The sequence below is a fragment of the Leptinotarsa decemlineata genome, unplaced genomic scaffold (assembly GCF_025532065.1).
Source record: "Leptinotarsa decemlineata unplaced genomic scaffold, Ldec_3_MD MMD2_tig00000576_RagTag_RagTag, whole genome shotgun sequence".
In the NCBI taxonomy this organism is placed as follows: domain Eukaryota; kingdom Metazoa; phylum Arthropoda; class Insecta; order Coleoptera; family Chrysomelidae; genus Leptinotarsa; species Leptinotarsa decemlineata.
Window position 1 is genome coordinate 10,114,497 of NW_027412551.1, and position 26,864 is coordinate 10,141,360.

General features: G+C 37.2%; 1 protein-coding gene across 2 annotated transcripts in view; it reads right to left on the bottom strand.

The window, feature by feature from the left end:
• The window catches only part of kek5 (leucine-rich repeat, immunoglobulin-like domain-containing kekkon 5 protein), a 233,473-nt gene that overhangs the window by 162,483 nt on the left and 44,126 nt on the right, over window positions 1-26,864 (bottom strand). For both annotated transcript variants that reach the window (XM_023169091.2, XM_074174421.1), the window contains exon 2: window positions 23,334-23,369. The gene's annotated coding sequence lies outside the window, so the exon portion shown is untranslated. The remainder of the gene's footprint in view (window positions 1-23,333; window positions 23,370-26,864) is intronic.

Consider the following 26,864-nt stretch of genomic DNA (forward strand, 5'->3'; position numbering starts at 1 on the left):
CAGTTGAAATATTCAAAAATCTTTTCTTAGTGCGCATCTACAATATAAAACAAATCTACATACAAAATTTCAGACTCCGAAAATATAGCGGTACGGAGAAACATTGATGAAGAGGTAATTTTCATAGGTAAACGTCCTCTTTTTACCCCCACGGTGGCCTCCCTAATTGGAATATTTGAAAATCTTTTTTAGTGCGCATCTACAACATAAAACGAACCTACATACAAAATTTCAGCCTCCGAAATTATAGCGTTACGGAGAAACAGCGATGAAAAGGTAATTTGCATATGTGAACGTCCTATTTTTACCCCCACGGGGGTCTCCCCAAGTGGAATATTTGAAAATGTTTTCTTATTGCGCATCTACAACATAAAACGAACCTACATACAAAATTTCAGCCTCCAAAATTATAGCAATACGGAGAAACAGCGATGAAAAGGTAATTTGCATATGTGAACGTCCTATTTTTACCCCTACGGGGGCTCCCCAAGTGGAATATTTGAAAATATTTTCTTAGTGCGCATCTACAACATAAAACGAACCTACATACAAAATTTCAGCCTCCAAAATTATAGCAATACGGAGAAACAGCGATGAAAAGGTAATTTGCATATGTGAACGTCCTATTTTTACCCCTACGGGGGGCTCCCCAAGTGGAATATTTGAAAATATTTTCTAAGTGCGCATCTACAACATAAAACTACCTACATACAAAATTTCAGCCTCCGAAATTATAGCGTTACGGAGAAACAGCGATGAAAAGGTAATTTGTATATGTGAACGTCCTATTTTTACCCCCACGGGGGGCTCCCCAAGTGTAATATTTGAAAATATTTTCTTAGTGTGCATCTAAAACATAAAACGAACCTACATACAAAATTTCAGCCTCCGAAATTATAGCGTTACGGAGAAACAGCGATGAAAAGGTAATTTTCATAGGTAAACGTCCTCTCCACGGTGGCCTCCCTAATTGGAATATTTGAAAATTTTTTTTAGTGCGCATCTACAACATAAAACGAACCTACATACAAAATTTCAGCCTCCGAAATTATAGCGTTACGGAGAAACAGCGATGAAAAGGTAATTTGCATATGTGATCGTCCTAATTTTACCCCCACGAGGGGCTCCCCAAGTGGAATATTTGTAACCAAATTTTAGCGAGTGGCGAGTGTTAAGTGAGTGACTGTCGCATTTATAAGTATAGAAAGAAGATTTTCGATTACTTCGTATTTCACCCTGTATTTCCACAAAGCGAGTTCAAGTCCTCCTCCATCATTGAAACTAATTCCTACTATTAGTCATTTCTGAACGTTTTTTAGCTCATAGAGAAAAGTCAAAAGCACCATTATAGTTACGAATGTAAATAGAAAATTATCCGATTTGTTGGAACAGTTTAACGACTTCAAATTGGCAGTTTTTGTACAGGAAATGAGTTACAAGAACGGTGAAAGTTGTTTAGTGGTCGGGTGACACGCTAACTTCCACCCCCCGATTTTTTCAGAGAACCATGCAATATAATAAACGAAGCAGAAGAAGCTGAACTAATACCGAAACTTTGTGAATGTGTCATTGACAGAGTGTAAATTTCCCACAGAATTAAAAGAGGGTGAATGTATCCGCACTCATAAAAGGCGAGGCGGAGATAACATAGGCAAATACTGCCATATTTACAAGTCAGAAAAAAAGAAAAACTGTGAATGTTTTATATTTTTATCTCACACTTCCCTCTCAATTGAAAACGTGGCTTAAGGAAAGGTGAATGAACTATGACTGCTCTAGATTCGTTGATTTGCAACAATCTTACCTTTTAGTTACTGATAATTTGAAAGAGAGCTGTTTTGAAGAAGCAAATCAAATTCAAATGTTGTGAATTTCTCAAATTGTAAGGTTTATTTTTAGGAGGTATTCAGGTTTTGGCTTCCTACTTCTTCATCTTGATACAAAAAATGTGGGAATCTTCCAAAAAAAGGAAGTAATCAATATAAAAGAAATAACTTTATACATAAATGTGTAGATCATGCAAAATAGTGACTTTCAGACACAAACTGGAAGGAAAAGCCCTCTCGAAACACCCATTTTCATCAAATTTCACGAAAGAAAAATACTTTTCGAAACAAATACTTTTATACAGGGTGGGCCATCGAAAACTTGACATGGAGGTTTTGGGTACTAATCTTGTAAATCCGAAAAAACTCTCAGGCAGGTCAATTTTCATTGGGAGGGGGACAGTTTTTTCCTCATGTACACGTACACGTCGTCACTTCAACTCCGGAGCAGGCGGGTGAATAATCCTTGGAATTTAATTAGGAAATAGGGGGCGAGTCGCACATCGTTTTAAAGATTTTGAAATTCTCTAAGCAATGGTGTACATTTTTTAAAATTTGGACGTATTTAAAAGAGTTCTTTCCGATAATTAACTTTTTCAATATTGTTAATAACAATAAATTGTTGTACGCCACTGCTCAGTTGGAATGTATTTGGAACTATTTCATTTGTTTCTTACGCTACTTTTTTGTTAACTTTTTAGTTCTTCTCTAATAAGAGGACCAATACAATTAAGAAATGGTTAAAAATGCTGTTTCTATTTTTCATTTTAATGTTAAAAGTGATATCTACATTATTACTAGTAGTGAGTGCCGTAAAGGGTTGCTAAAGAAACAATGATTTACACAACTGCACACAGTGTTGAGTTGATTGAACTGTACTATAGAAATAGACGTTAACGCAAGAACTGAATGAAGAAGATTTCGATCGACGCTTGCAATTTTGCGAGTTGGTTAGTGAACGAGCGGTGGAAAATTCACATTTTGTTTTCAACATTTGCTTCAGTGATGAATGTCCTTTTTTTCTAAATGACACAGTTAATCGTCATAATTGTCGCTATTGTGCCGATTCAAATCCTCACATTTTTTATAAAGTGCATACTCAACGTCTACAAAAATTAAATGTTGGACAGTTTGGGAATAAAAAATCAAGAAAAGAAGCAGTATGCGTTTTTTCAGTAACGTTTCAATGTAAGATATTTTGAATAAACCATTGATTCTGTCGTTAGTGATTCCTAGTACATTGGCTTTCTGAGAGTCTGGTGTAGGCCAGTCCATCATCAATAATGAGAATATGTAATATATCTTCAAAACAACAACTAATAACTGCCACACATACGAGGGTGCTCCCAGAAGTATCCAGCCTGACCTAGAGATGGCGGTAGTTGTTTAAAAAATATCGCTGTATCATAAAGTACACAATCTAAAAAGCATATGCTTCAAGTTTGAAGACGCTGGGTTAATTAGTATTTGTTTGGCAGCCATCAATAGTGAACGTTTTCGGTGAAATAGTGAAAATGGAGAAAATTGGCCTTTGTTATGTGATACAATACTTTTATTGAAAAGGCCTCAGCCCACCCAATGTTAAAGCTGAACTGGATTCTTCCTGGATGAGTATGCTTTTTCATTTACAACAATAAAATATTGGATAGCAAAGTTTAAACGAGGCCGTACGAACTGTCAAGAGAAGCATCGCAGTGGACGACTAAATAAGATGACTCCAGAAACGGCGAAGAAAATCCACAAAGCGCGAGCTAGCAGACTTAGTGGTCATTTCAAAAAGTGCGATCCTATATTATCCGAAAATTTGGACATGAGAAAGCTGTGTGCAAGCTGAGTGCCGCGTTTTCTCACACTTGAGCAAAAACAGTGTCGTGGAGATGTTTAAAGTGTTCAGCAAAGCTTTACAGCAACAAAGCAGAATTCTTGCGTCGTTTCATAACCATGTTTGAAACATGAGTCCATCACTTTACACCCGAGACAAAAGAATAATTAAAACAGTAGACTCAACAGAAAGAACCGGCTCCAAAGAAGGCAAAGACTGTTTAATCTGAAGCCAAGGTCATCCGATGCGCGTGGGATAATTTTCATTGATTATCTTGAACAAGATAAAATTATCAACAGCCAGTATTATGTGAACTTATTGAAACGTGAGTGAGTGAAGAAGTCAAGCAAAAACCGCCGTATTTGGCTGTTTCATCAAGAAAATGCACCAGCTCACGAATCCATTGTCGCATTGACCAAAATTATGCACCCTTTTCACCAGATTTAGCCCCCTTGGATTGTTTTCTATTCCTGAACTTGAAAAAATTGCTCAGTGGTCAAAGATTTTCCAACGATGAAGACGTAATGTCTGTAGTTAATGGCTACTTTGAGGAGCAAGACACCTCATTATAAAAACGGTATGGAACTTATTGAAGGTTACAGGAAAAGTGCAAGAAGATTATGTTGAAAGAATTTTTTTTCAAAATTTTTGTAATTCTGGGATCACCCGCGTACATATTTTTCATAGCAAGGACGTTCTCTCGCCCCACGTTGGGCGCCAGAATTTCGTGACATTCAAACTTGAAGTTTCAAATATTTTTTTTGTCACAGCCAAGCTACTCTAAAAACTCCAAGGCGGGTTATTGATTTCTAGATAAAAGTGACAATATTTTCTTGAAACAGTTTTTCCTTGAAAATTTAACGCCACTTCAGGATCTAGTATGTATCGTAATCAAACCGATTTCATTTTAAAATTTATCCTATGCCGGCAGGCAAAGATATCTCGAAAATACAAAAACCGCTGTTGAATATTTTGTTGGATCAAAACACAAACGAAAGAAATAGTTTGTCTCGATATGCCATATTTCCAATAGAAATTATAGTTTTCAGTTTCATTTGTATTCAGAAGTTCTAAAGGTCTCTAAACGATCAATCTGCTTGATCAAATGATTGAGTCAATCGCATGACGCGCGCTTCAATCAACTGCAATCAGCCCTTCAATCTTTTGATCAAAACCTTCTTCTCACCAGAAATGAGACTAGCGTACACTTGTTGTTGGTTCGCTGATGGTTCATTTCGGTGAGCAATGGTTTCGAACACGAATTTGGCCTTCCTCTCCCTGACATTGATTGCCCTCAAGCGGAAAAAACAACAGAAAAAGAAAAGACGGTGGTCGATGAACTGGTACATGGTAATGATGCAGTTTTCATGTTTCTGTTATAATAGTCCTCGCTCTTCACTTTACATAATTCCGGACAATCGCGATATAATTCAATCAACAGGTTTATGAATTCCCGCTCAGAGTTTTCAGAAGTTCAGTTTCCGTAGCGGACGCCATGGTTTCTACCTAGTGACTGACGCAATGCTTGACGAAAATTGTCCTAGACGGTCAACCCCCTCCTTCAACCGCTTGAGTTATTCAAACTTTCTATCAATCACCATCAAACCTCGCTTCAAGCATCAAACAGGTTCCTACATGGTAAATCACGCTTGAGTCAATCGACTGACTCAAGCTTTTGATCAAAATGATTGACCGTCTAGGGCCTCCTTGATAAACTATGAATGTGAAGTTAATTCCATTATCATAGAAATGTAAAGAGTGCCAGAAAGCAAAATTTGATTGATGAAAGTGCAAGATAATCGACCTATGGTAAAAGTGAACCACTACAGCCTTCTCTTGTAACAAGACGAGGCACTTGCCTCGACAATAGTGTACGTTGTGATTTGAATCTGTATTGGATCTTATATTCATTCAAAAATTATAATTGAATGTTTTTGACAGAGTTATAGCATGCATGCTATATACTTATTGTTACCAGGAAAATATTGAAGTTATAGGATTGTTGACTGATCTGTCACATGAAAATAACAAGTTGTGATACAAAAATAAACACAGTTCCGAAAATGTATTCAGTCTATGATAATGAACAACAGAAGTTTATACGTTTGATGTGTTTGTATTGAATTTCTACTGGAACGCAAAGTTTACTTTCAATGAATATGCAGACATGCATTCACCGGATGGACGGGTAGATTGTATATACCCGCGAAGCGAGAAGCTTTTACCAAGAGCTATTTCTCATTCCTCCGTTACTATCAACGAAATCTCTCGGACATATCGATCGCTACTTGAGATCGTTGTGGGCAAATATTTTTAATGTTGAATAACTCATGGAAATTTATGTTTTCATTCGAATTATTTTAGATGCGTTTGACAAAAAACGAGTCTTCGCCTGACTTCCTAAAACAACTATTGGTATACTTTTTTATAGTCTTATCTTTCGATTTGCTTTTGTTTGTGTACTGTTGTCAATGTTGGTATACGAAATGAACATAATTTCTGTTATTGCGGTAAGAATTGTGGCAGCTTTGGAAAATGGCCGCGGTCAGCGCCAAACCGCAAGAAACGTTGGTGTTAGGACTCTTTCACACGAGGAGCTTCACGTCCCTCGCTCCTATATGATAGCGTTCATCACTCCTACCTACCGCCCATTCACACCGGAAGCGTTTTTCAGCTCCTGGCTCTTTAAGGTCAGTCATAGAACGCAAGTTGATGCCATATCCTTCTTTACCGTCGACACAAACTTCGACGACAGAAACATCAACGATCAAGAAAAGGATGGATAAGGTTGCAAGTTGAGCACTTTGCAGACTTCCTTCCAACTTTTTACGACTTCATTTCAGTCCTTATAAATGTCGGGACTTTTATCCCAAAGAGCGGATCGGTTTGCGAAAGCACTATCTGTCTGTATCTGTAGAATAGGGAGGGTGAGTGTAAGCCCTCAGCACTTAGACAACATCTAACCCATTGTACATCCTCCCAAGGAGTTGTCCTCCTAGGTCATCGTCCATCCTATCCTTTCCAAAGAGGTGGACAGGTCACTGGGTGTAGGCCAAGACTCGCCGAACACGCACTCTCTTATTGACGATAACTCCGGGCACTCGCATAGGACATGTCTGACAGTCTCATCTTCCTGTTCACACATCCTGCATAGAGGTTTATCTATATTATGGAGGTGTTTTCTTAGTTGACAGTGGCCAGTCAGAAATCCTATTGTCGAGCGTAGATTTTTCCTGGTCATCGCCAGATATTCCTTCGGCGCCAGCTTCCCAGGGTCGCTCTGGGTGATCCTGGCAAGACTGCATCCTTTGATTCCATCCCATTTCTTTAGGTATTGAGCATGGGTGTGTAATATTTGGCTAGTTCCGCAATTGTCGAAGTCATCAGGCCGTAGGTGCCAATGGGTCCTAAAATTCTCAGTCCAGCCGCTTCCTTGGCTAAGGAGTTGGCAATGCGATTACCTTTACTCCTGTCGTGCCCTTTAACCCACCTCAGGATGTTATTGTCTACCGAGGCTTTGGCTAAATCTTGGTGGCACTCTAGTACTAGCCCTGAGGTAATAAGTTGTCTGTTCAAGGCTAATAGGGCTTGTCTATTGTCAGTGCAGATTGTTATGTTTTTGCCAGAAATTCCTTTCCTGGTTATTTCTTTGGTGGCGATTGAGATATCAGCCAGTTCTGTTTGGACCACGCTGGTATTTTTTCCCATTCCCCACTTAATGCCTAGGGTTAGTGAACTGGAGTACACTCCACATCCTGAGCCTTCTTTGGTTTTTGATCCTCTGTATATACGCGTACTGCATTTGTAGCATCTGATTCTGTGTTCTGTTTCATTTGTATTTTGTAGGGTTCATTAAACACAAACCTGGGTTCAATTGCATCACTGGTTGTCTGCCATGATAAATAGTGAGAAACGTCAACAAAAGAGAGCTGTTTTCACTCCTCATGTGGAAGCCCCCCCCTCATCCTTTTGCATTTCGAGGAGGAGACATGTCTCCCCGGCTCTCGTCTCCCGAGACTAGCGGCTCCTGATCTTCGTTTGAAAGCTCCATTGGACTCCTTGCATTTCGGCGCTAAGAACCTTTCTCTCTCTCGGTAGCGAGAGACGTGAAGCTCTCCGTGTGAAAGTGCGCTTAGTCTCTCGAGTGTACAACGAGTATGGTGGCGGCACCATGAAACAGGTCTGGTAACTTGCAGACCTGATTCAGGGCGAGGCAGGACTATAACATCTAGAGATGACCGTTTTCTCGTATCTAGTGCTTCGAGTAACCGAACAGTTACAAAACAACCTAATCTTCTAAAGACGTTAACTCAGTAGGTGAAGTCTATGTTTCTGCATAGTTTACAACATATCCTGTCATCTTTGAAGCTTTATACTGTGGAATTGCTTGTTTTAATAAAATAATTAGTAGGAGCATATTCTTGATATAGGACCACGCCAGATCCATCGTAAGTGAGAATTTTTGATTTGTTCTATTTTTATTCTCTCAGTGCTTCTTTCAATTTTTTACTTGGATACGACCATTTGTCATCGTCAACTTTAATTTTGAGTTTCGCCAAACACTTTCCTGGATCATGATCAAAATTTGGAGTTCTTACAAGATGTTAATTTTTATGGTGCATTAACAACTCATGAAAACTTTCCATGAAGCTTTGAATAGACCAAGACCTTTCATTTTTTAACCTTAATATTATATATTTTTTAATTTTTTTTTCTATTGTAATTTATAATGAAATTTGGAACAATCATGAAATACAAATCAATTCATAGAACTGAGATTATAAAAAAAAGGAAAGAAGAAAAAAAATCACATCAAAGGTGCTGCTTCGTTCCCTCCTGTTCATGAAAGAGGATATATGCCTCATTGCTCACAAGTGATTTTGGCGAAATTGGGAACACGTGTGAATCTTTGTATTTATGCCACGTGCCACTATATGGGTGTCTGCAATATGCAGTGTGATGTCCGCTGTAAGTAGTCCCACTGTGATTTGAAAGTGCATATAGACTATAACGACAAGGAGCCACATTGTCTGCTGCATAACTGCTCATATCTAATCCAAGTGAAGAAAAGTCAATGGGAACATTTAATTTGCCTCTGAACCTTTCCGTTGGAGAGCACCTTTTCAAATGAATTACTAAAATACGGGGAAACTTATAGATTGATAAGGACTTTGTACATTTTCTCCTTTGCTTGCACCTCGAACACATTTGTTTTTCATCTCCATCCAGAGTTTCCTCTTCCTCTCTTGTGAAAGAATCCAAGCAATGTGACATACTCATGTGGCCATATCTTTGTGGTATGGGAAGGGACAAATCCCAGAAAGGATCAAAGGTTACTGATGAGTGTCTACAGTGTGTGCACTTCATAGTGGATTTTAATTAACCAACGAAATAGTCTACAATCTTGGAGTTGTTCATATTCAAATATCTCTGCCAGGACTCTTGTGCTTCTCCATTATTGCTCAATTGTTCGTCAATCTCAGTTAAGATCGGTTCAGGTTTCTCAGTAATTCAATTACATTGAATCTGGAATATCTGAGAGAAGATCTAGTATATCTTTCAGAGAGGATTTTATAATTTTGTCGGTATCATTTGAAAGTTTCATTGAAATGATTTCCAGTGAAGTACATTGAAAGAATGGATAATAAAAGACCAAAACGAATAGTTTGATATTTCAGAATTTGTGAAACAAAATTTTGAAGGCCATTCTCAAGATCTCTCAAAAGCATTCCTTGATCTAGGGATATTCGCCGTTGAATGTTATTCAAAGACATTACTCCCTAAGGAATGAAGATTATCAAAGAAGTTCCTTGTAATAAGTTTACTTTTATTAACGTTATGAAAATTATGATACCAGAACATGGAAAAATCCAGAAATTAATGAAATCATACATGACCTCGAATGTCAGGCAACCTTTGAATCGTGACTCATTTCGTAATCATCGGAATACTATCAAGACAATTGATGAGTTTGGTCATGCCAACAGCTTTCAATTTCATTTGGTTCCCATGCCAAGCTTTCAAGAAACTCGCCAACATTTTTGCAATATGACCACCTAACAACCAACTCGACAAATTAACGCGTATTCACTTACAGAGTTTCTCTTGGCATTATTTCGTTGTTTGGCTTCGAAATTCGAACCCATCGACCGGCCGTCCCGCGTTCAAACAAACACGGATGGTGGTATTACGGGCATCATTAACGCCATTATTGCATTAGCACACGTGCCGATGCTTTCCAAATTGGTGCTCTGTCCTCAGTAACTTGGAATAATGTAAACCGAAGAGAGTTGTCGGTCGCATTTATCAGAAATTTGACGAGGGTATGAGAACATGGTAACAGTGATTCAATGACAAGGAGAAAGTTTTGCTCATAATTATATCTCAGGTCTATATAGAACGCTCTCATAATACATTTTTTTTCAGGCGGCCATTCGAGTTACATAACCTTGAAGTCCGTAGTCAACAGTCAAGAGAATGTCCCTACTATTCACTCTCATTGTCAGTAATAGTAGAGTTAATAGGGACCGAGCGTTTGGACCTACCTATACGCCAACTAGTGACAAGAATCTTAACTGCCTGAAAGTACTTATAAAATTGAAAACTGAAATTTAGGAATTTTGGGGTCGAAATTGCTGCAATTCAAAAGATTTAAATACCAGGGATAATGAAATGGAAAAGTAAAATCAAAGAATTTCTGAATACGAAAATGCTTTACGTCAGAAAACTGAAATTGAAGAATTCCTGAAGAAGAAAATGATTCATGTCAATAAAGAGATAACAAACTCACGGTGAAAAGTAGAAAAAGGAGTAGAAGAAGCTATAGCCAGCTCTCAATAAAGATAAATCTTTTTCTGTCTGAAATACGCTGGTAATGATTTACAAGATACACCCCTAACGAATTGTAGACGACTGATGTCACCACCCTTCCACAGCAGTATTTTATTATGAAGATACTGCTCTGTTATTTATGTTAATGACAGATGTAGTTGCATGTCTCCCTATAAGTCCATTCTCTATGCGGATGACACAACTTTAATATTTAGGGATGAATCATCATCTAACATTCCACAAGTAATGGAAGAAGTTGAAAATCAAGTCAACACTTGGTTTCTAGCAAATAAATTGAAGTTGAATAGTGACAAAACTCAAAATCTTGAGTTCACCACTGTAGGTTCAGCCAACAAAAGTGTGAAATTACTTGGCATTACTCTCGACAGTACTTTATCTTGACATCAACTTACAGATCTTCTCGCAAATGAACTATCTAGTGCAATATATATCCTTCGTCAACTGCAAAACATCACGTATTTTGCATTATTCCACTCACACATCAGCTACGGTGTTGTTCTTTGGGAAAACTCTCCTGGTTCGATGAGAATTTTCAAACTAGAGAAAAAAAATTGTAAGAATACTGGCAAGTGCAGGTTTTCAGAAGCACTGTCCAACGAAAAGTATGCACCTTGCTTTTCTCCTTAACGCAAAAATGCTCGTACAGGTCGATTTTGCTTTTGAGGGGCACACATGTTAGATGTATTTTTCTACCTGTACCTTCAATCCCCTAGCGAGGGTGAGTAACAACCCTAAAATTTTAAATGGAAAGTGGGGTCGAGTGATATATCATTTGAAAGGGCACATAATTATCTTTCCAATGATACCTAATTTGTTGTATTTACTTGAATGGTTATAAAAAAAGCAAGAACATTTACTCGATATTTTTGGTGTTAATGAAAATGCGCAAGCGAAACTTGGCAAGTTGACTTGGGTGGTGTGACACCCAAGTCAACTTGCCAAGTTTTTATGTCAGTGTTGGTGGTTTGACCAATCAACCGACAACTGCGGTAGCAGAAATTTGGGAAGCGAACCTGAAATGCCATCGGAAAACGAATCCACATGTTTCTAGAAATGATATGAAATCTAGAAAGGTTAATGCAGTCATGCTGCTGGAAAATAATTCCATGAAAATCAAAAAATAAATAGATAAGTACTTTTTGATCCTTCTCATATTGATTTCAATTTAAGAGCCACAGGTATACAGCTGTTTCAGCCTATTGGGCTGGAATTATCTTCCAGCAGCTTGACTGCATTAACCTTTCTAGATTTCATATCATTTCTAGAAACATGTGGATTCGTTTTCCGATGGCATTTCAGGTTAGCTTCCAAAATTTCTGCTACCGCAGTTGTCGGTTGATTGATCAAACCACCAACACTGACATAAAAACTTGGCAAGTTGTCTTGGGTGTCACACCAATAGGTGGTTCCACTTATGGTTCGCTTGCGTTTACGCAGCTATTTTTATCAAGTACTTTCTTGGTTTTTTCTCATTTTGTCTTCAATCGAGGACCGTCTGACCGGTACTGACGATGCCCAATAGGCTGAAACAGCTGTATACTGGTGGCTCTTAAATTGAAATCAATATGGGAATGATCAAAGAGTACTTATCTATTTATTTTTTGATTTTCATGGAATTATCTTCCAGCAGCTTCACTGCATTAACCTATATATATATATATATATATATATATATATATATATATATATATATATATATATATATATATATATATATATATATATATATCATTTGCAATCTTCTGGTGATGTCTGGTTTTTTCAACTAGAAGTCTAGTTGAAAAAACCAGACATCACCAGAAGATGGCAAATGAGACTTTGCCGAAACGTTGTGAAAATAATCCTTATGGGGAGAAAATACACAGAACACGGAGCGAAACCCGAGAAAACAGCTCATCATATATATATATATATATATATATATATATATATATATATATATATATATATATATATATATATATATATATATATATATATCTCCTAAGGTATATATGAAATTCCATGCTCCGATTGCGATAGAACATATGTAGGCCAGACCAACAGACGTGTGACAAGTAGGGTATATGAACATCAACTTGCAGTTCGAAAATCAGAACCATCCACAGCCCTGCCCAAACATAATCAAGAGACAGGACACAACATAGACTTTGCGAGCACTAAGACCATAGCCACAGCAAAAACACTACAAGCTCAAATAATTCGCGAGGCCATCGAAATCGAAAAGCGACCTTTCTGCCTGAATGAACGTGATGACGGTCAGAGACTTCCAACTGCCTGGAAACTCCTAATTTCCCGATGCTCACCCCCCACCAGGACGTCCGGTGATGGTAATCACCCGAAGCCCCGCCCTCACCTTCCCGTTTCAGTAACTTCCGTCGATATAAATACCAGCGATCACACATCGACACGCCAGTTCAATCTAAGGAGTAGGCAGATTGAGACCTTAGAGAGAACTCGTGACGAGACCTGGGGAGTAGGCAGATTGAGGCCCCGGCTTCAAGCCACAAAATGGCTCCAAAATGGGAGTCGAGCACATAATAGCAAAATTCCTCAATTCTAGAATCTTTAGGCTGAATGGAAATGAAATCAAAAGCAAGTTCATTTGTGCTTTTATTTTGGATATATCATAGATAGCGAAGATGATATTACTTCTAATCGATATGTCCTGTTATTTTGATACAGATACTGAAATCGTTTTCACTGAATCAGAGAAACGAAGAATCACCAACATGAACCTCTCCTGCCCTAAGCTATATAGTCTGATAAAAACACATAAAAAGGATAACCCCATAAGACCGATAGTTTCGTATATAAATAGTCCAGTAAGAGAACTAGGAATGCGTCTTAACAAGTTGTTCAAAAATATTACCAATTTCGTCCCACCTCACCTCACAGCATTAAAAATTCACTGACTTCAGTGGAAAACATAAGGAACCAAACCACACCACATGATTCAATCTTAGTTTCATTCGATGTAAAGAGTATGTTCTCTAATATACCGTACAACGAATGTGAGCTCCTCATTTTAGATGATTAGATGAAGTCAAAGTAAACCATGTCACTTCTTTTGATATTTCAAGAGCTTTCGTTGTGGCCCAAATCAGTGTTACCTGAACCAATGTACTATGCAAGGAAGGGTTGCAAACTCAATTTTTTTGATTTCTTGGAAATTCATAAACATTGCGGGTGCAAGCTGTTAAATGACCAAATCGATCTAGTTTACTCACCAGTTTTCAAATTAGTGGATCCACATTGTCACAAGTAAACAAAATTCAAGTTCTCAATGAGGCTAAGTACCTCTATTATTACCTACAGTGGTGTTATATAAGGGCTTATTTAATCAATCATTTTTAGTTGATGTATAAGTATGAAAATGTCCTTATAGGACGAAACTGCAGTAACTTTAGTTACAAATAAAAGTGGTAAACAGATACCAAAAATAAATTGATGGATGTAGCCGTTACTACGTGGTAGGAGATCATGATGAAAAGAGAAATGAAAATTTCTATGTGTTTTACCACTTTATTGTGGTAGGTAAGTGTGTGTAAGTGGTAGAAAACATAGAAAAGATACCAAAAACTTGCTTGGATATTTCTCCTCTGTATGAACTTTTACAAAATCGTATACTGTTTGAATAACATAAAGCCATTATATGTGAATTATATTTTTTCGCTTCGCTGTCACGCAATTATGGGGTTTCCAATATTCAAAAACTCAAATATTCAATTACCGTATACCTATTCAGTAGGACAAAAATCGTTACTTTCATTCGATAATTGGACGTAATGAGTATTCTGCAACACTGACTATTTTGTTACATGGTTATAATTATTTCAATGTTAATTGATTACTACTTTATATCAATATGAGCTAGTCAGTTAATTTGGTCGTTTATTTACCTGATACTTGTTTTATTTCAATTATTTTACTCTTTCAAAATCATTTTCGATTTTTCTCAAGTAGAATATTTACTGGTGAAAGTTCGGATGAAGTCTACAGAACAGTCCTAAACAAATTTTTCTACGGTAAATAATAATTCATTGAGTTTTATTGTGAAAAACAAAATTAATGACTCTTTCACTCAATTCAGATGATCACAAATTGATCGACGTTGAATTGATTGTCAAAAACCACTCTATTGAAAACTCTTCTCCCACATCAAAACAAAAGTGCTGGCTCCCGAGGAGCGTTTCGATAACCCAGTGAACATCATCAGGAGATGACTGAAATTGAATCTTACAGCTGAGTTAGGCTTTTTACACATCTGGACAATTAATTAAGTTCATCAAATGAATTTCAAGTTATTATATTTCAATACCTAATTTATATGTTGCCATACCTAATATTTCCCTTTAAATATTATGTGAAAAAACACTGGGCTATTTTGAATGGGACTTTTGTCGTTATTCATAGATCCCATTCCACATTTTTCTGTTAAGAAAATATTGAAGGCTTCTAAAAACCTGTTGGCATGTACCGGTCCCAATAATTCCCAATCATTTCTAACTAATTCTGTGGCCGCTCTCTATGACAAATTGGGTGACACTAGACTTCCTTGGTCTATGAAACAGTTTATGTGCAATTTGTTTCGTGGTGTGACCTGGTATAACCAATATAGTTTTTTCATAATTATCTCAGCTCGTGAATACCCAACACTCCTTGAGAGCAGTTTTGAAAGAAGTTCGTGTGCAATTTTTGGGAAATTCTGACCTATTCAGTGGTATATTTTGCTAGAGCACTCTTTAAGTTTTTGTTTCCTGCTTCCTATGCGTGAAAGATACGTCTAACGTTCAGTTATTTTCTTGAATGCATTTTTCTCGATGTAACGTCTTTTTTTGTTGAAGGGAAACGTGATACGCCTATGGGCAAAATTACAGTAGTCCCGCCAGTTTTTGTTGTGGACAATGGTATGACTGTCAAGGATACGAAGTTTGGCTAGATAATAACAGAATTTTTAGTGTAACTCTATCATCTCTTTTTTCCTTGAACATAGTCTCCTTCACTTTTGTATTTGAATTTTCCAATGTACAAACCAGTGCTTTGCCACTTACTAAAAGCATGTTCAAAGTCTTCGTCTTTTTTTCCTTTACAGTTTCAACTGAATAAAACTTGTTCCTTTCAATGCTAACATAACAGTTTGTGTTTCGTCTGTAGTTGAGTATTGTAGAGGGGTCTCAGCTTATGGTGATGACTAACTCATTAGCACAACCTTGAATCAGAAAGTCCCTAGTTTCAAGACTATTCAGCTCCTTCAACTTTTACGTGAATATTACTGGAGTTTTATCACCAAGAGGAATTTTAATCTTCCTCTTGAAGATGATCACTTGGTAATCCAAATACGTGTTGAGGAGTTAAAAATAACGGTGTCGTTTTCTAAACAGTGCATCACAAGTAACTTTTACGTATTGTGCCATTCCAATAAAAGCCTTGCAATTCAAATAAATGATATGAATGAGATTAAATAAACTCACTTCTCCACCAGCTTCCTGCAAATTACTTTAATTTAAATTCAAGTGGAAAACGACACTTATTTGGCGCACTATAGTAGAGGCGGTCACCAAGTGACCCCGACGATACACATCAGCGAAATTATGTTCATTTCATGAGAGAGAAAAAAATAAAAACCCTTCCATACGACCCTCATACGAAGATCTCGTGAACTCCCAACGACACCCTCGTGTGTTCCTGCTGCAAATAATTTACCCCAGAACACGGCATTGGGCACGTACACATAAGCAAACGTACGAACTTAACTTTATCTATGGAACAAATGGACGGTTTCGTTGGACCGATTTATGTGGGAAGCACATGAACATTCTCTTCCAAGATTTATTGCGATTTGTGCGGGGTGGAACAAGTAGCTGTAAAAGGAGCACCTCCAGAGATTCGGATGATATAAAAGTGCCGGTCATGATGTAGACTAGCGTGAGGTTTCGGTCGACGAAAACCTTCATTTTTCAAGTTTGGACAGAAATAAGTTTATGAGGAACAGTAGGAGAACATCAGTCACTGGGACCACCATGCATTTTTACATAGATGCCATTTGTAAAAAAATATGACTCCATGATAGATTTTCTACTACCGTAAGCCATTAATTAGTACAATGAAATTATTATTTACGAACGAAGACGGAAACGTTGAAGCTGGTATGAAAATCAACTGGATTGGGATTTGAAGGGAAAGGACTTTGAATACGATTGTTTAAAATTTTCATACAGTTGATATTAAGCAAAAATCAATAAAGACCGCGTTAGTCCTTAGCTCGCACAAGTTTCTTAACTTCTGAGAGTTGTCGTTCGTATGGAGGCGACAGCTGATTAACGGAAAAACAGATTTTAAACAGATTTTTTTGAACAGATTTTGAGAGGAACAGTAGAACATCAGTCACTGGGACCACCATGCTTTTTTACATAGATGCCATTTGTAAAAAAATATGGCGAACTCCATGACAGATTTTCTACTACCGTAACCCCTTGGTATAGTCTATTCATTCCCAATTGGAACGGCAATAAAAATAAGAGTAACTACAATCATAAACATTTTTTGCCTTTGGCCCCTAGTCGCCCATATAGTTAGTAAACGTGCTATCGAATGTAGTTGAGGAGTAAAGGCTCGACTAGCTGGACTGGCTGAATACTAATTTTTTGTCCGTTTCACAATATTTCTTTATCAGTGCCGTGCGTTCGTGGGGTTAGGTGAGGTAGTAAGTGGTTTTGAAAACCGATTTTTGAAAACTTTTTCTAGAGGTCAATTACCCTAACACCAAACTGATATTTTTGCACACGACGCGCGTTTTGCTAACAAGGTTAGTATCTTCAGTTTTTTGGTCCGACGTGGACTTTGTTAAATGATATTATCCTAATTGATTTTTCGGTAATTAACTAGTGGAACCACTACTTGCGAATTAATTTGTCAACACTAGATTAAAAAGCTGACAAATCAATTTGCAGGTAGTGGTTCCACTAGTTTATGACCGAAAAATCAATTAGGATAATCATCATTTAACAAACAAAGTTCACATCGGACCAAAAAACTTTAGGTATATAAACCCCTTGTCTTTAGATTCAGTATCAATTTGCTTCTCCTGAAGATGCTAACCTTGTTAGGGAAACGCGCGTCGAGTGCAAAAATATCAGTTTGGTGTTAGGGTAATTGATCTCTAGAAAAAGTTTTCAACTTTTAAACCAAAGGTTCCAATCTCATCGTTTAAACCGATTTTTGTGAAAATCTTAGTGTTTTTGGGTACTTTCATCAATATGGCAATATGATAACATTACGTGTGAGGAATCTGTGTCAATCGACAGGGATCCGGAATTTGAAAATAAGGACTTACATGTTCAAGTTCAGCGAGTAATTTTGAATATTCATGAATGCTTGAAGAAGGAAAACTGTCACACTTCACAGAATGCTATGGTAAATAGAATATGCGAGTAAACGAAACTATCTCGTTCGACAGTTCTTCGAGTCATTAAAATAGGGGATGTCAATGACCATGCAATGAAACGAAAACAAAGGAGTAAAAAATTTGCAAACGTTGATGGTGATACAAAAGATGTGATTCGGCGAACAATTTATGTAATATACCAAAAAAATCAAATATCAACCTTGGAAATGATTTGGTATAAATTACTTGACTATTCCGAATACAATTACAAATCTTTAGAAACTCTACGAGGTGTCTTATTGTCTTGTGGTTTCAAATATAAAAAATTGAACAATCAGATGGTCATAATGGAATCGGCACGCATTGTTCAACTCCGACAAGAATATTTGAGGCGAATGAAAAGCATACAAGAATCCAGCATACATATTATCTACCTCGACGAAACTTGGTTTGACACCCATGATGTTGTCAAATATGGCTGAGTAGACGAAACGAATTATTGTGCTTTGAACACACCTTCTTCAAGGGGAAAACGTGTTATAATTTTGCATGCCGGGAATGAAAGTGGTTTCGTACCTAACGCTTTGCTTCTGTCACCCAAAAATATAAAAGATTCGTCTGCTGATTACCACGAAGATATGACTGCGGCTTCATTCGAAACCTGTTTCAGTGAGCAGCTTCTCCCAAATATTCCTCCAAACTCGGTTATTGTTAAGGATAACGCTTCGTATCATTCTCGGTTATTGACTTAAATACCAAACAATAACACAAAAAAGCAGATATGACATGACATGGAAATACCCGAAAAGATCCCAACGAAAAAGGTATTACTGGCGACCATAAAATAACGTAATTTCAAAAAAGAGTATATTATTGATTGGATGTGTGAAACACGTGGTCATATTCTCTTACGTTTGCCTCCATACTATTGTGTGTTCAATCCAATTGAAATGGTTTGGGCCACAATGAAAGAAAGCTTTTGGGAAGCACAGTATAATTTTCTATTTCCACTTCGAATGGATAACTTGTATTGCATGTTTATGAATAATTATATTTTTTCAACTGAGTTGGTCTTGGTATCATTTCATTTTCATTTCATCACTTGAAACTAAATGATATCACGAATGTATTATTCAGGTGTAATATACTGAAGTACTGTGACGCCTGAAGATGCTAATTTATAACGAAATACGTGACGCAGTGTTGTAAACCGTAAAATTTTACAATAAAATAGATTATTACTGGAGTTTTTTTCCCAACACCAAACCGTTATTTTGAAACCTCGACACCTGTTTCGATTAAACTAAATATATGTTATCCTTATTTATAACATAGATACCTCTTCTAGTTACCTGCGCCTAAAGTGTATTAAATTAATTTCACAATATTGCCTTATATGCTAGTCTTAAATTAATTTTACAATATGTTTTATGTTTACTTATTTCTACACTCTCACCTGTTGTTGTTGACTTGTCTAACTAATCTTGATAAACTAAAGTATATGGAATGGTAATGTTGCAAAATATGGTGGGCGACTGCTGATTTTTTCTGGTCTTTCATATTTCAGATGTGATAAGTGTTTCTTATATCTTATTTTAAAAAATCTTATTGTTTGTCCACAATATTTTGCTTCGCAGTCCTAACATTTAATTTCGTAATTCCAGACTTGTCCGAATTCTCGACTTTGTCTTTTGGATTTCCTAAAAAGCTCTGTAACGTATCACTTGTTTTAAAAACCACCTTCATTTCTAGTTCCTTGAAAATATTTCCAAAGTTCTTCGTGTATCTGTGGTATGGAACTGAGATATATTTATCTTGGTAGATTTTTTCAATGCGTTATAATGGATTTTCATCAAGTATTGGTCAGTTCTATCATATTTACGAACTGAACATTTCAAAAAAATTATCAATCTCACTGTTCCCCGTGTCGAATACCATTATTATTTCCATTTGGCCTATTCGTTTGAGCTAGTAATTCCATCAACAGAACATCAAACTCTCGCCAACAATGCTACGGTTTCATATTTCAGAAACTCTTTCGCTTCAGCTTCTGAAATTGGAGTCCGTGAAGATGGCTAGAGAGAAATTCCTCATTAGTAATATGACTCGAGTTTTTGCGTCATCTGAACATGATATTGTGTTGATGAGTGGAACTGAAAATAGTTAATCAGTTTGGTCCAGAATGCGATTGATAAAAAGTTATCACTTAATTTGATCGTTTCAAAATTCTCACGCAAAAATCCCTTTTTTTCGTGAAAGCTACCATTTCTCAAAAAATCAATAATCAATCCATAACGTTTTTATCCTGTATAATAGGTGGAATATCTCAGAAACTGTCAAGGCTAGAAGAAATCACGTTTCATTTATAAATTCAGAGAACCTGTCATTATTTATATCTTTATAATTTTTGTCATTAGTGTGTCCATGTGGAAAGATTCCATATGTGCTAGAAGGGCGCGATTTTAAAGGCAGAAGGGGATTTTTGCCCTCTAGAAAGTTTTATATCAGTCAAGAACATTCGAGAGTATTCGAAAGCACTTCTCAACATTCCAGTATATTGAGGAACATTGTGAAATGTTGTGGAATATGAAAATCTCGGAATACCCAAATCGTTGTGAATGATAAAAGGAAATTAATGATGTGGTAGTCTGTATCACCAACCATGAAGAAACTTGATAGGTGTGCTCTTGAAGATAAGAACACTGGAAGTTTCACTCCCTAGTAAGTTTTTGAACGATCCAGATTATTCGAGCGTTCGAGAACATTTCAGAATATCCAGGATTATTGAAAAATATAGAAATGCGAGTTTTTATAACCAATTATTCCTTACTTGTGATGCATTGCTTGGAACCTTTGGTGTACCTAGTAACGAATTTTACTGAAGGAACTGTCAATGAATAATTGAATATTGCTGGAGTTTAATACCAACACCAAACCGTCATTTTTAACACCTGGACACGTGTTTCAATCATCAAGTGATCATCTTTAAGAGAAAGATTAATCGTCTTCTTGAAGATGATCACTTGGTGATTGAAACACGCGTCGAGGTGTTGGAAGAACGATTTGGTGTTGGTATTAAACTCCAGCAATATTCAATTATTCATTGACAGTTCCTATCCATACCTTATGTTGAAGAAGATCCTATGCTGAAGATCTTATTTCTTCAAGAGGAAGATCAATCTTCCACTTGAAGATGATCATTTGGTAATTGAAACACGTGTCAAGGTGTTGAAAGAACGGTTTGGGTTGGGATTAAACTCCAGTAATTATCAATTATTCATTGACAATTCCTGTTCATATCCTATGTTGAAGAAGATCCTATGCTGAAGATCTTATTTCTTCAAGAAGAAGATTAATCTTCATCTTTAACATATAATAGAAATGTGACACCTAAGCTGTGTACAATTTTCAAAATTTCAAATGCCAAAATAGTCACCAGAACCCTCTAAAGTTTCATGTGTCAATTTCACTTCAAATAAAAGTATTCATGCATTAATTTCATTTCAATAGTTTGAGTTGACCTGTTCAAAAAATAAAAGGGGGTGGACATTAAAGTAATGCACTGTATATGCATACAGTTCAAGAGAACCTGTCAAATACCTCTTCAACTTCGATGTAATCGCTCCTATTCATAAATTCATGATCCGTGGAATATGAGGTTATAATTTCTGTGTCAAATAAATATAACAGTATCGAGGTCAAGGTCTTCCACAGCAGTATAAATTAAACACCGTATTCATGCCGATAAGGTATATATAAAACAATAAAAGAACTTGGATGCTTGCCAGATATGTGGTTACCCTTACGATCCCCTAGGAATTTCAACGAGCACGGTTCGGCAGAATTAATCCCCGCTTTAGTCAAAATAATAATCATATACGGCGTTTCTTGAGCCCGAATTGGGCTATCAACAATTTATTCATATCCTTCTCCTCGAGAGAAATCGAGGAACGGGGTACAGGTATTTCCAGCTACGAACTTTCGTGTTTGTATGCAAATTTCCCTCTTTACGAGCTATCTATTGATTCATTTTTTATTAAGGAATAAAAAATATGGAGTCGTCACGGAATTCACTTGGCTGCTTCCCAGAGAGTCTAAGCAGATTCATTGCCCCCAAAAAAACTAACTACCAATACTAATTAGGAACAATAAAGTTGATAATCAAATTTTATCGACTCATACTAATTAAGTAATTTTATTTTATAGGAATGTACGGCCGATTTTCATCCCTTCTACGTCAGTCCATCTATGGAATGCTAAGACTAGGATAGCTAGACGTAGTAAATAACCTTAGCACTGCTAACCTTAGCAGTTAGCAGAGGAGCTAGACTCCCCGTCACGATAGCCCTTAGTCACTCAAGTTACTGCTGTTTCCCCCATAATGTTCGTGAATACCAACCTATCTCTAAAGAAGCAGTCTATCCACGTACAGATTGACTGTTTGAATCGGCTTCACCTCGAAACCTGGATGATTGAATCTAGGCACGTGTTATCAGTTGTGTCCTGTTTTTCCAAGAAATCTAAAACACTCTCTTTGTCGTCTGTTCCTTTTGAAACGAATGAGATGAAACTGATTCGAATCAAGGCCCTGGCCAAATTCTGTCCCTTTTTCTCAAGTTACGGTATGGATGTGGTCCTATTCAGTTTCGTGTTTTTGGTAAGGGTATCAGATCTAAACTTCCTCTGCACAGTTTTTGAAATAGAAGTTCCGTTTTTTTGTAGTATGACCGGATACATGACTTCTGGTCCTGGCGATATATATTAATTAAATAAGTTCACAGCCCATTCAATATTTTTCAAATATACCCACTTTTTTGCCAACTGTCAATCTTTCCTGGATGTCTTTTTGGAATTCATTGAAAATTGGATGGATTTGTGATTTATGAGCAAGGAAAGTTCGCTAAGATCTTAGTCAGACTTCATTTTTTGGGTATATATGTCAGATCCAAACTTCCTCTGTGGATTACTGGATTTTTTAGTGGAAGTTCCAGGCTTTGCTGTAATATTAAAGGATAAATGATGATATATGTGAATGAAATGTGTTCAGGACCCATTGGATCTTGTTCCAATTCACCACTTTCTCTGCCAACTGCCAATCTTTCCTGGGTATCTTTTGAGAATTTTCCAGGAACTTTAGTGCTAAATTTGTGATTTCTGAGCTAGGAGAGTACATCCAGAGAAGTGTTTTTATAATCTCCCCTCCTGTTTGCATTCTTCTGAGGTAAAGTTTGTACATTGCACAAACTACGGTGAATTTCCGGATAATCAATTTGATGTTAGATTGCGAGTAAACAAAAAGTAGAGAAAGCGGAGACATCCAGTGAAGCAAACCTCCTATTTGATTTCGAAGTATCATAAACAGCAGATAAGCATTGAAATTGGTTTAATGTGATACTATAAAGTTGAAAATTATCAAAAAGGCCATATCATTTGAGGTAGTACTTACCTTATTCAACCGCTGCTTCACGGGATAAAGTCACACCTGGAAAAAAATAAATAAAAATGAAATGATTGTGGTAAAAAACTTGCTACAGCGAATATTTTTATATCATAATTAGTAAAGTGGAATGTATGTTTATTACACTTTTGAATGTTAATGAATAACTGAATAAAATATTTCACCTCACCAAAAATTACTTTTTGTGTGGGAAATTAGAATGTTTTTTCAGATCCAAATTCATATGGATTGAGTTTCAAATTCTGTGCACAAGGCATATCAAATAGTGATTGAATACTTCTGTTGTATGAGTATTTTGAGCTTTTTAATTTCATGGAAACTGAAAAAGGTATATAGTTGGGTATCATCGGCGTAGTGGTAAATTTTACATGTCATTATGTTTTCATGGAAATCACTTATGTAGAGGGCGAAAAGAGTTGGTCCCAATAAAGAACCCTATGGAACTAACATCTTCTTACCAGTGAGAAAAACCAAAAAGTTTCTCACACAAGATAGACAAATCTACCGTGTCAAAAGCCTTGCTGTAATCAAGGAGTATGATGTAGGCGTAGGCTGGTGACGTATATCAGACAATTCGGTGTGATCGCTACATTTTGTTAGAGGGGTAACTCTGGTATGTTTCCATATAAATTGAAATCGACTTGTGATAATGGAATTGAAATAATAGATAATATGTGGCAGCAACTGAGGTATGTTTCACCAGGTGTAACATGCAGAGATAAATATTGTCACAACTTACAGCATTACTTTTGATTCTATTCATATATCTTATGACTGTTTCACTATCAATAGCTTTGAAGGAGAAACCATTTTCAGAAATCAGTGAAGCATATCTCTCACACAGCACGATTTGAAGGTCTGTTTTAATTAGAATGTGTGCATTTATGAAAAGTATACTGAGAGATCTACACGTACTCCTGGTGACACTAACTAGGTTAAATTCAATGCCACAAAAACACAGCATCGGTTCTCCAAAACGATTTATGTCTCCGAAAAGGATATCATAGTTTCAGGACAGACAATTCCGCTTTCTGCTTCGATAAGTTTGTTGGTAGTTAAAATGGACATCAATTTGCTTGGCACAATCATGTCGCTGGAACTGCAAAGGCTACTTCTCAAAAGCTTGGAAAACTGTTCTGAACCAAAAAACTGTACACACCTTAGCAACTTTTGATGCTATATAAAGCTCAGATCAGACCTTCTTTGGAGTATTGTTCTCATGTATGGAGCTCCGCCCCTAAACATACCCTGAAGCTTCTGGATTCCATCCAGAAAAAAACCACCCGCCTGTTTGGAAACGCGAACATCACTTGCAACAACCTTGACAGTCTGGAATATGGAAGAAAGGTTGGGGATTTGTCTCTCTTTTATAGATTCTTTCCTGGGAAGTTTTCAAGTGACTTGGCACATTTCATTCCACCAAGAGTTGTACATATCAGAAATACGCGACGGACTGTGGCTGCTCATCGTTTTGTGGTTAAACTCAGTACATCTTCAACTTCACTACTTAGGAACTCTTTTATTTAGAGAACTGCCTTTATGTGGAATACACTTGAGAACGTTTTTCCAAATAAATTTAATCTCCAGCGTTTCAAATCAAATGTAAATCGCTACTTTCGCACAGTCGCCGCTCTTGGAGCGCCTTGAGAATTTTCCTGTAGTGCTTGTGTTCCGTCTCGAAAAAAACTCTAGGTAGCTTTACGTTAGTTGCACACACACACACACACCGATTTTGGACGGCCGACTTTGTACCGGTCGTCCAAATTCCAATAGTGAACCACATGTGGGAACGGGACCTGGCACACACGCCGACCGGTGATCGTCGCCGGTAAAATACCGGTGAGCAGCCGTCCACTTCCAATGTATCACCCGCCGGCAGTACCGGGAAGAAGTGGCGTACATGATTACATACACTCTTGCATACTCACCGGTTTTTTACCGACCATTCCAGTCTCGAATGCTGGGTGAAATTGTAGTTACTACGCAACTTAATTTTGGTGGTGCGTGCTAATTACGACAAGAAAGCAACTGAGTGTTTGACTGATAAAAATCCGGTAAGTGTGCAAGCACTCGCTACCAATAAAATATCGGCCGATTTTATACTGGCCGTCCAAAATCGGTCCAAAAGCGTAACGCTAGTTGCACACACGGCCGATATTTTATTGGTAGCGGGTGCTTGCACACTCACCGGATTTTTATCGGTCAAACAATCAGTTTCTTTGTTGTCGAAATTAGCACGCAGTACCAAAACGAAGTTAATGCGTAGTAACTACAATTTCACCGAGCATTCGAGACTGAAATGGTCGGTAAAAAACCGGTGAGTATGCAAGAGTGTATTTAGTCATGTACGCCACTACTTCCCGGTACTGCCGGCGATACAGTGGCAGTGGACGGCTGCTCACCGGTATTTTACCGGCGACGATCACCGATAGGCATGTGTGCAAGGACCCGTTTCCACATGTGGTTCACTATTGGAATTTGGACGACCGGTGCAAAGTCGGCCGTCCAAAATCGGTGTGTGTGCAACTACCGTTACGCTAAATGCACACACACCAAAATCGGTGTGTGTGCATTTAGCGTTAGTGTTTGTCCTTCCCAAAGCACAGTATAACGGAACAGTATAACGTTAACATTTCGAAACCGAGGAAAATCCATCAGACGCTCACCTGGAAAGTTGCGCTGTTGAATAATGAATAAAAAACAAGCTCCCGTTCAGTTGCAGAAAATGCTCGACAATAAATTAAACGTAGCCCAAGGCTCCGTCGGTTTTTGCATCTGCATCGAATTTTATTGTTCGCTGCAGAGCAGGAAGCACAGGTGTTTTTTACCAAGTTTCTCATTCGATTAGAAGCTTCAATTTAGTTAAGTGAGCAATCTCGCACTCAATTCAAAATCGATACTGCAAAACTGGTAAACAATTTATCGGACTAGCGAACCGCGAAGAACTGTGACGCCTCCGATATTGATGGCAATTTTCCACGGTCTTTACTTTCTGGGTCTCAAGCTGTTCGTGTCAATATGGTCGATGAGTTTGTATTATTGTGGAACAATAACAATATCTCAAAGCGAACAGACAACGGCGCTAAGAAATGATAATAAAAGGTTCGTTACATACATGAACCTTCAGACAAGGAAACTACTTTTTAACTATCAACAGAGAAAACGTCATATTCCGTACTATTTTACATGTGCAGTGAGAGGAATATTATTCTCATTCTTGGCTTGACCCGGAATCGAACCTGGCATTGTTTGATCAATAGACCGATACACATCCACTACACCAGAATATCTTGTATATGTCATAAATTACGGCTTACATTTTTCATACATATAACATCAATACATAGTATAAAAAACAAATTCGATTCCCGCTGTCTGTCCCCATGTATGCTTAGATCTTAGAAACTAAGCTACGAATTTTGATGTATGAATCGGAGAGGCTTTTAATAATAATAATAATGATATGTCTTTATTCATCACAATAAAAAGTACAAATTGAATAAAATTCAAAGAAATGAT